General features: G+C 36.1%; 1 long non-coding RNA gene across 1 annotated transcript; it reads left to right on the top strand.

Moving 5' to 3' along the window:
* The first annotated feature begins 495 nt into the window (after positions 1–495).
* On the top strand, positions 496–5,381 carry LOC145787672 (uncharacterized). Its single transcript, XR_014291427.1, has 4 exons — positions 496–638; positions 1,918–1,985; positions 3,058–3,142; positions 4,095–5,381. It is a non-coding gene; the product is annotated as an uncharacterized LOC145787672 (long non-coding RNA).
* Positions 5,382–14,980: the final 9,599 nt, after the last annotated feature.

Genomic DNA, 14,980 nt, shown 5'->3' with positions numbered 1-14,980 from the left:
ACACAAAAGAAGTCTCGGTTTTTCAGTGCTACTTTTTGATGTTACAGTTTATGCAAAACTACGGTAGTATTAAGGTTTGGGCAATAGACTAATCACGTCAGTTTGGTTTCGATATTTCATTTAAAAGGAAGTCAATCTACCAAAATAGACATAAAAAGCTCTGTTGCTAAAGTTGGAAAAAGAAAAAAGAAGTTCACTTTTTTGTTTTATGTCAGAAACGTTATAAAAGAGCAGATACGTTCACTATGCAATCAAATGCAAACGCATTAGTGCAAATTTAATAACCAGCCACATTGCACATTTTGAAGATATAAACTTTTAACTTAATTGAATGAGTACATACTCGTATTCTTGTGGAGGTAATAACTCCGAACTTTATTCGATAAATGTATCTCATGATTTAGAAACAGAGAGACAGGTCTACATGCAAAAACGAGCTATTAAAAAATTGTGTAAATATGTATTGTCATGACTAACGCTGAATGCATTGCAGTTTAAATTATCACTTTTGTTTCTGTTTTCAGATACTTTCTTTTTGTTAACTCTGTTGTGCCATCAAAGTATATCCGCAATGAAAGCAGCGGTTGTTTTACTTGTATTGTTTGTCTGCGTCGTTGGCTTCAGCGAAGCTGAAAAAAGTAAGTGGGAAAACTTGTTTATTAATGTAAAATAATCAGCTTTATAACGTTAAAAATACCATTAGCACACAAAATTAAATGGCGCAACAACCGAGTTGAAGACTAGGCTATGTTAGACAAACAAAAACAACTAATTTGAAAACATATTCAACGCTTTCGCCACAGCGCTATACTCTCCTCAGAAAAACATATTTTGACGACAGAAACATTGGGAAAAACACACATACACATAAATATTATTTATAACGCTAACGGATATATTGAAGAAAACATTTAATCTAAATTCTAAAACATGTATGCAGAGCATTGGCCTGGTAGCCGAAGTAGAGTGACATAGCGTTCACTTCTAAAAATTGGTCGCTTATCGTTTACAATGTCATGTGGCGTTTAGCTTGTGCTCGACTTTACAGAATAGCAAGAAGAATGGTTTTATAGAAATGCTGTTGACTCTCTGACCATATCTCATTGCCGTATGTCTTCAAGTTGTAAAGTTGTTGCATTTACCTTTGTAAACAGGAAAACGAAAAATCGATTTAGAAAACATACTTGAAAACGATTTTTTTCCGATGGAGATCTTTGCAAATTTAAACTACAAATTTGTTTTTGTCAAATTTGCCAACAAAATGAAAAGTGATTCAGATGTATAACGGGTGCCATACAGCAGTTAGACTCTAATCCAGCCCCAAAACCCAACTACCGACTTTATCTCTGTTATTAGTTTTTCTTCGAAAGTCAGAATGTTAACTACTGCATGATTTACCAAGTCAAATAAAACACCGTATGAAAATCAATGCCACCATTACCCTACTACTGTGTTGTCTTCTGCCATTACTTCGGCTTTGCGGAACTAGGGATTCATATGCATTTCAGTACGGAACCATTATTTTATTTGCATTTTTGTCCTCTAGTCCTGTAAATTACAATGCTTTTAATCTTGGCCAATTTGGCAGCAGACAAGAATGTATACTTTCTTTTTGTGACATGTCTTAAAAACACGTTGTTTCACAAATCAAGTTTTATATTTGGGACTACAAAAATAATTAGTTCAGTAAAGGATTTAGTGTTAAGTAAATTATACTAAGTCGGCTTTTGGCTAAAAAGATGCGAAAGAGAAATTCCTATAAAACAAAGCAATACAGAAAATGAATTCATTATATTTGTAATTGTGGTTTGCAGTCTGTTATATGAATGCAAATGTTTGTACAGCACGATGCAATCCTGCACTCAACAATCACAATAACTTTGAATGTTTTGAAATTATTGTTTTCTTACTATGCAGAACGAAAAAGAACCAAAGATAATGGAGCCGGTGAAATATGTTCATTGAAAAAGCCAAAAACTATTTATGTAAGTAAGTTTTGAATAAACATCAGTGTTTTTTATTTGATTTTAAACAGGTTGCAGTCAAGACGTGTAGCCTATAAAACTGCGTGAAATAATTCAGATTTCTACTGGAAAACAACATTGGCAGCAACAGATGTGTGTCATTGTGTACTTACAGAACTTGCTTTACACTTGCAAGAAAATCGATTAACATAGAATCAAAATATACAATCGATGAATTTTTGACATTAACTTCTTTATTTTGCCTTTTTTTTAATTGAAGAGGATATTCAAATTGTTTAAACCTAACATCTGAAACCATTACGTCATAGCCAAACTTATTCCTCTTGAAGCAATGCACAGAAAAAAGAAAAAAATATTTGAATGACATAAGCTTTTGAAAGTTCCTACGTGTCCGCCATGCTTGTTGTGCCTGTCTTGCTTTACAGTAGTTCCCAAAGAATATCTATAGCTACAATAGTCAGGGTGATCAACCGTCTAAGGTGGCCAAGAGATCAGTTGCATAGCCGCGTGGTACGAATCCTGGTTCGATACCGCTCGAGGGCATATGGCTGTCTTTATTGCTGGACGGCTGATTTAAGTCTGTATACGAGTGAAAAAGGACTAATTCAAAATACAATAAAAAAGTAGATGACCAGGCCTACACGTTAAGCTGCTATAAATACAAAGAATATGGCCCTCTGTATAAACTACGACTTAACCCTGGCAAATTCAAGAGCCAACTTGAATATAAACTTCAATGAGGGGATAATACTGAACGGTCAATTAACCTGCTTGATTCTTTTCGCTAAAATAAAATGTTAGTTTTCTTCTCCTCATAGAGTTAACTGAGATTCAATGTTGAAGTAAAACCAAATTCTTATCTGATCCATTAAGTAACTAAATCCAAAAATCACCTGTTACTCGATAAGCAAGGTTTATGAAAATTGCTGGTATACTTTCTGACTTAGTAAAATTACATGTTGTGTCACTTATACTTGGTTTTGAGATAATGTCATATGTGGGTAGGTATCACGAACCAGATATGAAATATTAGAGGAAACACTTATTTCAAGTAATTTCTTTTACATTGCAGGACTGTAACTGTTACTGCAAGAAATCTAGTTACACCCGACAATTTACAAAACCCTGCGAAGACTTCGCACCTCGCCGAAGACGTAGTAAGTTGCGCCTTTCTAAGAGTGTTTTTGTTGATTTTCTTCATGTAAAGTGAACCATTACAGTTCTTAAAACGTTTTTGTTTTTTGTTTTACCTCTATAAGGTTATTATCAGTAGCCTACGGTAGCTTCTTATTCAAATGACTTCTAATAGTGGATCCTTATCAGACAGAAATGCAATTACAATATTTTACCTGAATATCATATGGTGAAACAGGCTGTATTTTTTTATTAAAAGTGACTTAATTATTTTAATATCATTTTTTTTTAGGTGAGTTTTTCTGCTATATTAATACCAGTAGTTGTTTGAATCATATCTCTACTTTTCAACGAACAAATACATATAAACTATGTCGGTTTTATTCTAAAGTTGTAGTCATGTGCTAAAGAAATACTAAAGAGTTTTAATTAAGAACAAAAATACCAATAAAGTTTGCAAAATGGTTTTTGAAAAAAATAACTTAAAACTTTGTTACGCAGTATAGATTAAAACTTTGTTATGCAGAGTTTTTAAAGAATATAGTCCAGGTTTACCTCAGAGCAGTTGTATTTTCCATTCAATTAGAATATGCAATATGCAAATATCCTACTTAAGTATTTGAAAACGCTATTTGTCAAACAAATGCATTTGTGGTTGCTGGTTCTGGAAAACTTTGAGATTAATTTCTGCAAACTCCTTGTTACAAAAGCGTAGAATTGTAAGAGTGAGACCAAAAATGCTTTCACAGCCAAATACAATATGGAGCTTATTAATCGAATCACAAAATGAGACTTCATCATCATATTTTTTACTTTCGGTCTTGAAAGCAAAGAAACAATATGACTTGCCATAAAATAGCACGGGTCTGGAAAAAGGTAGGCGTGGAAAAACATGAAAATGTCTTGCTGCAAGTGTATCAAGTTTGACTCTTCTTTTTTATTTTCCAATCGTAGTAAACATTTAATATTTTACAGAAAACTGCAAACGATGCAGACTCATGTTATCGTTCTTCAAATCCAAAAGTACCGCAACACCATTTTAATCACAAACACTTCGATTCTTTCCGGACAGCTTCTGGAAAAAGACGTATTTCCACTGTTTTGTTTCTAAACTGATAGCGGATGGCCATCTATGTCCTCTGTGAAGCTGAGACTTGGTTGAAAGGCCATTCTGAGAGTGTGTTGGTGAAAGTGTCAGCGTAAATAAAGCTGCTGGACAATTTCTGTTTCTGCGTTGTTACATCACTTAACACGTTTCCATGACTACATCCTGACGATGTGACGCATGACTAAATAAGGAATGTCTCATCGCCAGATTTGCATTATGACATTAGAAGTTGATTAATTGAGCGCAGATTAATTCGGCCACTTCCAAAAGCGATTACTTTCGTGGAAGTCCCAGTTAAGGTTGGACAATTGCAGTCGTGCTTTCAGCTCTCTGTCGTTGTCTTCAACATAATCCGTCTTCGTTCACCTTATTGCATGCATCTGTTCAATAGTTGCCAACAAGTGTCTCGTTTTATGTTTTTGTATTGCTTTTTTGTAAGCATGCTAACTTCTATGTTTCTTTCACTGCAGTTTTCTTGTCGGATTTTCACGAGTTGTTCATTGGAAATGCAATTTAATTGCTCTTTTTATAGTGAACAATTCGTCAAAATAAAATCTATTTTTAAAATGTGTAAAATTGATCAATTGTTTTGATGAAGTCATAAATGGTAAATGAGATGCAAAGTTTACACTACACAACAGTTAAACTTAATGTGCTCTAAGCAATAATTTATTATTATTATTATTTATTTGCGTCAGACAAAGCTGTACCTATCCAAAACAAAACAACAAAATAACACCGTTTTGAAGCGAAATTGCCTCTTAATATTTCGTTTCGTTTTGAAATAATTTCTGAGTGAAGAATTTCGTAGCGTTGTACTTCGAAGTCCAACTCATTTCGTTTCGTTCTGTGTTCGAAAATAAACGAAATATACAAGAATTTGGAACTTTAAGAAGTGCCAAAAATTCATATTTCAAAGTGAATTCACATCATTTTTTTCAAAGGTTTGATAATACTGGCAACTTACAAAGTGAGAAAATCTAAGTTTACTAGATGCTCTATTTTTCTATATATTCGCTTCAGCCGGGTTCCATTTTCCATTAGTGTTTCCAAATAAGGAATGTTATCTCCAATTTAGCGAAATTTGGAAAAAAAAACTTTAAGGTCGTCGGGAAGAAATAGTTTGAATTGTAAAACCAAGATGGAGTGATTTAATGTCACCCAACACGTTTCGGCCATGTTGGAATTCGTAGTTACACCAAAAAGCATGTCTACAATAAACGCCCGATTATTTTAATGAGTGATGAAGGTGAGGGCATGCCCACACGAAGAAGTGCAAAATGGACAATTGCAGAACAGTGTGTGGAAATTCTCAAGTCAATTGAACAGTTGACAAAAAGTATGAATGGCCAAATTAGGGACAAGCAAAATATATCCAACAGTTTCCGCAAGGGTGCCAACAATAGGCTTACACAAAATAGAGCAAGAGATTAAAAAAGTTCTTAGAAGTAGGTCGTTTGATGAAGATGCTATTCAATTTGGAGTTAGGCCTAATTGCAATCAAAATTACACTTTTCCCGATATGCCAATTAAAATATAAGCACAGAAAAATAGTATAAAGCTGCCACTGCTGTAGATCCACAATTTAAGCTGATTTTGTTTGATAAAGAGGTTCACCAACGTGTCTAAAAACACTTCTAGAACTGCATCTCAAAGTGGAAGGACATGTATCGGACGAATCAAAAAGTCAAAGATTGATACTTCAAATTACAAGTCACTTGCATAGCTTACATAAAATTACAGCCTATAAAAATTTAAAGATCGTCACCTTCCTCACTTTTGCAGTTTTAAAGTTGTAGATAATAATATTGTCAAATATTTTACCCTTTTTCATTATTTGTGGTGGGCCGTGGGTCTACCCTTTTAGCTTGTTCAGCTCTATGGATAATCCGCCCTGGCTACACCCTCAACATGAGGATTAATTCATGACCTCTATAATTAAAATTGGTTGATGATGATGATATATTGCGGTTGCGGGCGGGTCACTTTCAAAGCTAAGTAATCCAATCACATAGAGACTAACGTCCTTATTCCGATCCGTTTTTCACCGTTTGTGTGTGATGTAATCACTGCAACACATCCGGTCCGTACAATGTTACATATAAATACATTAAGATTTAAACGTGAGAAACAATACGATTAAAAGCAATCCGATCAATTGAAAGCGACAAACCAATCTTCCCTGTTAGCTCAGTGGTTACGCGCCCGACTCAGGATCACGCTGCGCAAGTTCGACTCTCGGGGTGTGCGCTTGAGCAACGCATTTCAAGACTGCTCTCCATTCAGCGGTAGCCACTTTAACAAGTCGAAATTCTGCCACTGAAATTGATTAGAATGCAACCGCCAACCAATCATAAGCTACGGTTTAAGTGACGTAAAAAATGGCGAAAAGAAGATCATAGAAAGCAAATTAAGTGATGGATTTTTTGTCTGCTGGTTGGCTTAGGGGTTAGGATTAGGGCTAGAAAGTAGTCATTTCATTGACGCGTGTTCGATTCTCACCACTGCTATTGCTCTTTTTCTCCTGTAATTACCAAATAAAGTACAAAACAAGCATTAACTCTCTGGATGAGTGCTAGAAGGGTCACAATTGGACGGTAGCCTCTTATAACACGCTCTGATTGGTTGGCGGTTGCATTGTAGTCAATTTCAGTGGCAGAATTTCGACTTGTTAAAGTGGCTACCCCATTCAGCGGCACCTAGTGAATGGAATAATTCTCCGGCAACAACGCTTCACCAATCGGAAAATTTCACTCTGCCAATCTGGGTAACCGGCCCTACGGCAAAAGCATCTACATACAAGTTTGCGAAACAACCAGAAATAACCGATCAAGGCCTTGTCAGTCTGAGGATAAAAATGCCAAACCAACCAATCAATCCAACTTGTTTTCGGAAGCGAAATAAGGTGCATAGGTTACAAAGACGAAAACGATTTTGACCATCAAGAAAAATATAAGTCAAAACACTGTTTTTGGCTGAATGAACTAAATAATTTTGAAAAGAAAGCAAAAGGGGAAGGTCATATTATTTACAAAAAAACTTACAAAAGCAGATAAGCCTTCCAACATGTATCAGCAGCGAAGGATCTATTTAATTTGTTCAAACTAACAACTATTTGGATTAGTGGTTAGAATGCCTTGTCTTGGACGATAGGACCTACTGGTTCAAATGTCTTATAAGAACAAATAATCCACAAAATATACTTGATCATATGTTTTACTCGAGGGTTTGAGCAGCCGTTGGCTATTCGTTTTTTTTTTCGTTGCTGACGAACTTTTTCCCGTCGGATTACTTGCGTCACCTTGTGACCTAACAATTGATATCTAAGCATGTCACGGTTTGATCTCTTACGCCATCTCTGGCGAAAATTTCAGTATTGTTTGACCTTTTTGAAGGGGTTCATAATATTAAAAGACAAAGATAGATCCTGGATAGTAACGACAAGCCAGTGCAGCTAACGCCATAGAAGCTGCACGTTTCGACCTTGTTGGACCAAAATGGGCATGTAGCTGGCCAAGTGTGTATGGGTAGCCCTCGCGTAGCCACGACCACTCTATATAACTTTATGGGAGACTGGTTTGTCTTTAAGTTGGATTACTACATCCACTGGCATCTAACAGCTAGTTCAGGGTGGTCCAAACCCTGGCACGCGGGCCGCATGCGGCCCGCGTGAAGTTTTTGTGCGGCCGCGATCACTTTGTGCATGCTGGAATTATCAGTGCTAAATCCAAGGTTTAAAAATACACCTATATACGTTTTATAAATACATTACATTCGCCACAACCCTAAATAAGTCGCGCATAATCGGGTCAATAGGTAACTATGAGGGAACACTGTCGGTTTGTGACGACACAAACGTGCGTTGATATTTTGCTTTTGTTGCTAGTACTTTCTCCGTTATGAAGGCACTTTCTCCGTTATGAAGCGATTAAAAAGCGACACACGGAACAGAATGGCTGATGAAACCCTGGATGCCTGCTTACGTCTGTCGACCACTGAATTTAAACCAGAGATCGACACTATATGCAAAAGCAAAAAACAATAAATTGTTTTGGTTTGCTAATTTGTTGACGTGTTATGTATTCTTGTATTGTATCTTTTTTACTAGCTGAAAATCACTTTTTGATTCCCAAGCAGAGATTAAAAAGTGAGTTAGGCGTGCAGCAAAAAATTAGGTCGATCAGAACAGCAAACTCAGTCCTTTCATTGCAACTGTATTTTGTCAGCGACAAGATTTGTTAATGTTCATAGCCTGCGAACAGTAAGAATATAGCTAAAACAGATCGAAATCTATAGAAAAGAAGTTCAAAATCGCAACCTAGTTAAGTTTTTATTTAACAACGTTTCTGCTTTCAGCATTATCATTTCTCACTATTTCTCACTATTTCTCACGCATTATCATTTCTCACTATGCGGCCGTGAAGTTTTTCTCAGACCCTAATGTGGCCCTTCATGTTCGCAGTCTTGGACCACCCTGAGCTAGTTCATGGTAAGCTTACATAGACGGTTCTTTGAATGAAATCAGGTGGACACTTTTGAGGGCTTTGTGGATATATCGAGCTTAAGTAAAAGTGCTAAAGTTTAAACGCTAATGTAGACCTACATTTATTTAAGAGGCATTTTTTATTCATAGTCACTGTCGTCGTCGTGTGAGCCTCTGGGGCCGAGGGTCTATCCTTTTACTACCCCAGATTCACGATGTCCTCGGACTACACTGGAAGGCTACTAGAGAGCAGTCAGTCTTGGGTTTTATCATCCATGACACGCAGACCTTCCACTCCGTTACTTGACTTGAAGATGGTAGCCTACAGTCATTGATGATGTCAAAATTTTAAAGGTTTAGTAGGCTTGACAGTTTTTGGAAGGGTACGGTTGGACTAAAAAAAGGTTAGATATCCCTGTTATAGCCGCCCACCAGAGAACTACACTATAATCGTGTCTTCAATCATCTCTCTAGTGACTGCAAGTCTCGGCGAAAGGTTCTTGATTTGGGTTGCCAATCCACGATTATAGAAATTTAAGTCAGATGAAGGAGGTCAGAGAAAAAATGGAATAGAAATCGGTTTCACAAATTATTGTAAGAAGCATATTTCAAGATTTCGTTACATTTGACATGTAGCCTACACTTCTTCCAGGATACGAAATTACCTAAAACGTAGGTATATGTAAATTTTAAGCAATTTAAATTTTCTCTTACTATCATTGCTGTGGTGTTAATGTTTAAATGATGTGTTCCTTGCTCAGACTTTGACCAACTGCTGGCAATACGATTTGACACGCTTTCATGTTATATAAAAGTCATAAGCATTTTATAACAAGTAACATTTTTCCAGATGGCCTGAAAACTGTTGATCTTGTTGACCAAAGTCCACAGTTAAAAGAGAAGATTTCAAAATAAACCTATAAATGGTGTAAAGTATTTTTGTATTGCAAAGTAATGCTACAAGTACAGTAAGTGGTTCTCTTGCTCGGTTGGAAATGAATTAAAATTTTATCTGATAAAGTCAAATAATTTTCGTTCATCATCTCACGGGCTTGCAAGAAGTCGAAAAGAACACGCAACCTTACTCGTAATATTGTACGGGTAAAATATTTAATGACAGCTTTTGGCATTTAATAAAAACATTTCGGTGTCTTACGATTCGTAATAAAATAACCTAAAGAAGAAACGTTTAGCTCCAAAACCTCTTCAACTTGTTATTAAATGAGCGGCTTGGTGATTTGTGGCTCATACCTCTTGTTCCATAATATTACGACATGTAAAAAAAAATTGAAATTTCAAGTGTTTAAATGTGATCCATTTTAACTATTTTTGTATCAAACCTAAAGTTACTTAAACAGTAGTGTTGAAAAAAAGTGGGAGGAGGGCAGGAGGTAGCCTACTTTTGGACACAGGATAATTCTAGAGACCTAGAACCTTTTCAGGAAGCAAGATAGTTGAAAAATTTGATAGTTAGATAATTGTGTAATTTTATTTGTAATGCATTTGTATATTAAGTTCACTTAATCAAGAGTATTTCTCCTTCCTTAGATATTTTTATTGCAATGTCTCGTTTCGAAAACCCCGAAAATCTCATTGATATTAGCTCAAAGTACCTTCTCAAAGACCCTGCATTTTAAAGTTATTATCTAAGATTCCGTTTAAAACTAAAAATTTTCCTCAACATCCATTGCTTTGCCAATAGAATGGGCCAGAATTTTGCAAGGACTAAAAAATCATGCGGTATTCTATACCTTTCTCATGTGAAAATCATTACTTCAATCAGTTGAGCATATCCCGAAGGTCTCTTGCAAGCTTCTTTCAACATTATGTCCATCATTAACATGTATTATGTAGATGTCACGCCCCGATAACTCAGTTGGTTATGAGGCTGGCTTTGTGCACGAAGAAACTACAAAATCAAGCAGCGCTGGTTCGATTCTCAGGGCGTGCGCTTGAGCAACGCATTTCAAGGACTGCTCTCCATTCAACGATGCTTAGTGGATGGAATATTTCATAGGCACAAACCTTCCATGAAGTGGAAACTTCACCCTGTCAGTCTCAATAACCGGGTTGCAACTTTCCAAAAGGTACCATTAAAAAATCCCCTTTGAAGTTTGTTTGGTAATTACAGAAGAAAAAAGAGCAATAGCAGTGGCGGGAATCAAACCCACGTCAATGAAATGACTAGCCTATCACCGCCCTAACCTTCTGCGCCAAGTCAGCCGATGGAAAACCGATGACTTAATTTAACTATGATTTGCGTTTTTTTTTGTTTCTCAAAGGAGATTTTTAATGGTACCATTTGGAATGTTGCGGCCGGGTCTGTGTTAGTGGTATAAAGCCTCTAGGATTAAGCTCTCAAAGTAGCTTTGCTTCATCCAAGGATGAAGATTCCTACAAGCAATCAATCTTCTCTTACTACGAAGGTTTTGATAAAGTGGAAGGCAAGGAAGCCAATCTACGTGTCCCCTTTCAGGCATGCCTTTAAGTGACCTGCCAAAGACACGGCTGCATGCTCTTGAGCGGTGTCGAACCGGCGCCCTTTCGATTGCCGTTCCAGGGTTTGCACCACTCGGCTATGAAGCCGTCAAAAGTGGTAAAAATAACCACCAGACGCATGGACAAGACCTGCTTGTTCGGAAGGAAATAATTGAGACGTTTATTTGCCACGGTGTGACTGTGCTTATGTCAGTAATGACTTGGCTATCTTTTTCAGCCTTGGTAAACTTTCGCAATTACGCATACGTCAGTGCTGAAGTCCAATTCGTTTGTCAATGGGCAATTACTTCGATGAAAAGTGGCAATTTTAAGTATTTTCAGCCACAAAACACGAAACAGATTAAGCCATTAAGCCAGTGTAGCCTATATGTACATGTCTGTTGTGGAATTTAATTTTTATGCTGCTACTTTTTTGTACTAATTGTGCTTATACAGTGTTATTCTCACCAACATACAAAATAAAAGTTATTTCTCTTTCTAAATTATAGGTTCAAAGTTCAGTCAAAGAAAGTTTTAAAATGACCAAGAAAAGTTTAATCTTCACTTAGTTAACTAATGCTACAACAGTAGTAGCATTCAACAAACCAGTTCTGTTATAATTACCCGCCAATCAAATCTACGAATATTGTTAGTAAGAAACAAAATTACTACAACCAGGAGATTAGCACTAAAATTAATACTTTGATCCTAATCAGGAACTTGTGTTAAATCTAAAAAATTAGTCGTATTCCGGCTTACAACTGGTGGTTGAAGATTTACATTAAGTGGACAAGAAGGCAAGGAAGCCATTCATCAGAAGGAACTTATTCAAATATAATCTTAGATACTGAATTCGATGCAACAACAGCAGCTCTATGTAGTTGGTCATGATGTAACAATTAACCACATACGCTTTCAAAAATTTTTTTTCTTGTATCCACGCTTACACCTGGCGGTTGAAGATTTAGATTAAGTGGACGAGAAGGCAAGGAAGCCAATCTTTATGTCCACCTTCAGGCATGTCTTTAAGTGTCCTGCCAAAGATACAGTCGCATGCTCTTGGGTGGTGTCGAACCGGCGCCCTTTCGATTGCCGTACTAGGGTTTTCACCACTAGGCAATGAATCCGCTAAAAAGAGTTAAAAATAAAACAGTTTCGTCAATGATTTTATTGAAAAAGCTGAATTTATTCTTTCCAAGCCAGTATGCAATGAGTGCCATAGATATTCCTGGAGAAAACATTGAAAAATATTTCATGTTCAATACTAAAATTGTAGATATTCAATAATTTACAACATGGCAAAAGATTATGATAAACGTGACATTTACAAATATTTACAATTTTGGTTTAGCATTATAGGCCTAAATAGAGCACCAAATGCACCGCTCGACTTGACGTATAATATTAGTATGTTGTCAAAACTTAATGAGTCAGAGCTTTACAACGAACGAACACTTCGACAGCTGTGATAATTTTATTTACCAGATGTGAATGAATACACAGGGCATTAAGTATTAGAAAAGTGTGTTTCAAACGTACTGGATTTTGATGATGTCAGACAGGTAGCTTAATAGTTAGCCTACATTATTTAGCCAAAAACACATGTTTTTGGGAAAGCAGAAATAAACACGCTTAAAATCATTACAACTTCATGAGATACAGTAGATGCGTATGTAAGATGCATGGAATAAATCAAAGACAAGTTTAAAATACTTCAAAAAGAGAAAGTTAAAAATACAATCTAGTTTTTGAAATTTTTGTTGAACATAAATTTATCATCTACATTTTGAACTCTTTGTTATTTGATTGACCAAACGTTATAACCATTTTGCTCCTGAGTTTACAAGACTTTTTATAATACTAAAAAGAAATGTTTTAAATTTTTTGTTGAACTTTTCTTAAAATACTTAAGCTACTGCCACTGATAACTTCATAATGTAATTCGCCATTTCAATTGATGCTGTTGGCGTCGCAGCTAATGATTTTATTGTGATATTGTTTTTGTGATATGCATTGTGTCAAATACTTCTGAGTGTTTTAACTCTTTTTTTTCTTCAAGAAATGAAATCAGGAATGCTTATGGCACGACAGACCATCTTTTTTACCGAGGGATTAAAAAAGAGAAGAAATTTTGAAATAAAATACAACATGGGCAGCCTATAAACTTAAAGGTTTCATGTCAGATGGTAGGCTGCTCTGTGATAATGTCAGTTAAGAACTGCTAGACATTAACGAACTTAAAAGAGCATGCGCAACTACGGCGCATGAGGTAAGGCATGGACTTCTAAATAGTAGCACCTGGACTGGACACGCAGTGACCAACATGAGGCCAAACAGTTGGTACAACAGTTGACCAACAGTGGGCCAACAGTTGAAAAGAAAAAATCTATTATTTCTTTCGCACATTTTGGACAAAGTTTTGTTAAATTTATACTCAAATTAAGTTACAATCTTTTTTTTCTTAATTTTAATCCATTGCACTTCGATCCAAGAAATAATCCGAGAAAATTTGGCATATCTTGGACTCTTCCGCAGACAAAACATAAACGTGAGACAACCTAGCCTAATTCATCTTAATTATCATGTATGCACTTTATCAAACGTCCAGGACTATGGGTGTTGCCACATAGGAGTTTATCTTTGATAGGTAGTATAGGCAAATATACTTTGTAATGATTTTATTAGAAACCGAAAAAGAGAAAGGTTGCTATCAATGTTATTGTGCGCGAATAAAAACAGCTGGACTTAACAGTCTTGGTGTGACTTTCTGGTGGAAAGTTTGCAGTTACGGTTACCAGCGGTCGTTTTTGTGTACTTGCTTGCTATCTCTAGTAATATTAACAGCAAATATATAAGAAAGTTTGTAATATAACTTGAAAATAAGTAAGTCATTTTTCTTTGCTTTTACCTTTAGGTAAGCTGTTATATTTTTGAATTTTACAGATCAATAGCCTACAATAAAAAAAAAATCCTGTAACTTAGGTTGGAAGTAAAACAATAATTGGACTAAATTGATATGAAGCCAGCCATTATACTTTCTCTAATCCTTTTATTGGTTCTTATTGACCTTGCAGGTAAGCAATTTGTCTCTTCGCTTTTCTAACCGCAATAATATGATGTCACAACTACAATTGTTGAGAAGTTGCGGTTACAAAAGTTCTAGCTGAAGTCAACTTATTTGTTTCAATAACGCCATATATCGAACAAACAGAGCGAATGACATTTTCAAAGCAATGCATTGTGTAACCAGTAGCGTAGCCAGGAATTTTGAAAGGGGGGGGTTTTGACGACCCAGCGGTGGGGGGTCTGGGGGGCCTCCCCCAGAAAATTTTGAAAAATTACTTTGAATTTGGTGCATTCTGAGAGCATTTTCAACAAAAATGTGGTTACGAATATTCCTATAAAATGGTGGTGTCTGGTGGCCAGAGGTGGGCAGTAACTAGTTACAAAAGTAACTAGTTACTGTAACTAGTTACTTTTTGAGTAACTGTAATGGTAACTTCGTTACTATTTTCCAAAAGTAACGAAACGCGGTAACTAGTTCCTATTTTAGCACTTTTTCAACAGTTACAGTTACAAGTTACTTTTGTATTGAAATTTCAGTTTTTAATTGCCGTTTATTTCTCTGCTCGTGTTTGTGTCTTGCTTTGTGCGTGTTTGCTGCGCTTTGCGCAATAATGCATTTTTCTCGCAGCTGTATCGGTGCAGCACTGCGTATGCGCGGTTCTATTTTTGTTTTGTGGTCTTGAGGAGCAGGATTGCCATATTGGCGAATTTATCGCCAAAATCCAG

Source organism: Aplidium turbinatum, chromosome 18 (genome assembly GCF_918807975.1).
Source record: "Aplidium turbinatum chromosome 18, kaAplTurb1.1, whole genome shotgun sequence".
Lineage (NCBI taxonomy): Eukaryota > Metazoa > Chordata > Ascidiacea > Aplousobranchia > Polyclinidae > Aplidium > Aplidium turbinatum.
The sequence above is the reverse complement of the archived record's forward strand: the minus strand, read 5'-3'. Positions and strand labels throughout refer to the sequence as shown.